The sequence below is a fragment of the Orycteropus afer genome, unplaced genomic scaffold (assembly GCF_000298275.1).
Source record: "Orycteropus afer afer isolate SDZICR_OR568_19922 unplaced genomic scaffold, OryAfe1.0 scaffold00061, whole genome shotgun sequence".
In the NCBI taxonomy this organism is placed as follows: Eukaryota; Metazoa; Chordata; class Mammalia; order Tubulidentata; family Orycteropodidae; genus Orycteropus; species Orycteropus afer.
In genome coordinates this window covers 7,963,484-7,965,836 of record NW_006921648.1, presented here as the reverse complement: position 1 = coordinate 7,965,836, position 2,353 = coordinate 7,963,484, and positions in this window count along the sequence as shown.

Below are 2,353 nucleotides of genomic sequence, written 5' to 3'. Positions count from 1 at the left end.
GATACCAGAAAGATGTTTACTTGTATTTTATTGACTATGCAAAAGCATTTGATTGTGTGGATCATAACAAATTGTGGATAACATTGAGAAGAATGGGAATTCAGAACACTTAATTGTACTCATGAGGAACCTGTACATAGACCAGGAGGTTGTTGTTCAAACAAAAAAGGGAACACTACATGGTTTAAAATCAAGAAAGGAGTGTGTCAGGGTTATATTCTTTCACCATACTTATTCAATCTGTATGCTGAGCAAATAATCCTAGAAGCTGGACTATATGAAGAAGAACGTGGCATTAGGATTGGAGGAAGAATCATTAACAACCTGTGATATGCTGACGACACAACTTTGCTTGCTGAAAGTGAGGATGACTTGAAGTACTTACTGATGAAGATTGAAGAATACAGTCTGCAGTATGGATTACATCTCAATATAAAGAAAACAAAAATCCTCACAACTGGTCCTATAAGCAACATTATGACAAATGGAGAAAAGATTGAAATTGCCAAAGACTTCACATCACTTGGTTCTACAATCGACGCCAATGGAAGCATCAGTCAGGACATCAGACAATGTATTGTTGTTGTTTTGTTGTTATGTGCCATCAAGTTGGACCCGACTCATAGCGACCCCTCCTTGGGTTCCTGAGGCAGTATCACTATGGAAGTAGATTGCCCAACCTTCCTTCCAAGGAGTGGCTGGTGGGTTTGAACCGCCAGCCTTCTGGTTAGCAGTCAAGTGCCTTAGGCACTATGCTACCAGAGCTCCCCAGACGATGTATAGCACTGGGCAAATCGGCTGCTAAGGACCTCTTTCAAGTGCTGAAGAGCAAAGATGTCTCCTTGAGGACTAAGGGGTGCCTGATACAAGCCATGGTATTTTCAATTGCCTCACATGCTTGTGAGAGCTGGACAATGAATAAGAATTGATGCTTTTGAGCTATGGTGTTGGTGAAGAACGCTGAAACTACCATGGGATGCTAAAAGAACTAACAAATCTGTCCTGGAGGAAGTGCAGTCAGAATGCTCCCTGGAGGTGAGAATGGCCAGACTTGGTCTCACCTACTTTGGTCATGTTGTCAGAAGGGACCATTCCCTGGAGAAGGATGTCATGCTTGGTAAGGTGAAGGGTTGACGAAAGAGGGGAAGGCCCTCAACGAGATGGATTGACACAGTGGCAGCGGTGATGGGCTCAAGTATAGAAAGAATCATGGAGCTGGCTCAGGACCAGGTATTTTTTCTGCTGTGCATAGGGTTGTTCCGAGTCGGAGACAACTCAATGGCACCTAACAACAACTGGTGGTGAAGTGCCTAAAGCATTTGACTGCTAACCAGAAGGCTGGCGGTTCAAACCCACCAGCCACTTCTCCAAAGAAAGATTGGGAAATCTACTTCCGTAAAGATTTACTGGCATCACCTGGAATGTGTTAGAAATGGTAGCATAGTGCCTAAGGCACTTGACTGCTAATGAGAAGGCTGGCAGTCCAAACCCACCAGCCACTCCTCGGAAGGAAGATGGGGCAATCTACTTTTGTAGTGATACTGCCTCGGAAACCCAAGGAGGGGTCGCTATGAGTCAGGTCCAACTTGATGGCACATAACAACAACAACAACAACAAGATTTACTGCCTCGGAAACCCAAGGAGGGGTCACTATGAGTCAGAATTGACTCATTGGCAGTGGGTTTGGTTTTTTTCAGTCACGTATGGCCAGGGTCTGCCCACCTGTAGAGCTGCAGTGTGGGTTCAAATCAGCTGAGTGCTTAACTGTTACATCACCAGGGTTCCTCAACAAAAGGTTAAAGTTTACAGAACCATCAGGTTGCTTACTGGTGTGCTTGTAAAGAAAAGACCACAACATCACTTGGCAGTGGATGGATTTAAAGGCCACGAGCTGACCGCCCTAGGGTTGCTAACTACAGGTGACTAGTGTCCCTGCTGATGCCCACTCTGGGGCACTACACTGGGCTGCCAGGTGAGAAGTGGCACCATCACAGACTCACGCAGCACAGTCTGGGAGGCTCCCTGGCTCCAGTTGGGATTCAGGGTCAAGAGCATCTGTTTTGCCGTTGGTGGGGCAAGTGCACTGGTCAAGAAGTGGATGTGGTTCCAACTGACGTGGGCCACACTTGTGAGATGCAGTCGACTTTAACCTAAGACTGCATTTACTTAGCTCTAATCACAATTGTGTCCTTATAAAAGTGGAGAAGAGACACAGAAGGGAGGCTAGGAAGGATGCCATGAGATGCTGCCACTGTAAGCCAGGGAGTACCTGGAGCCACCAGAAGCCGCGACAGAGAACAGAACAGTGTTCCTCAGGCCTTGGCAGGAACCAACACAGCCCACACCCTGATC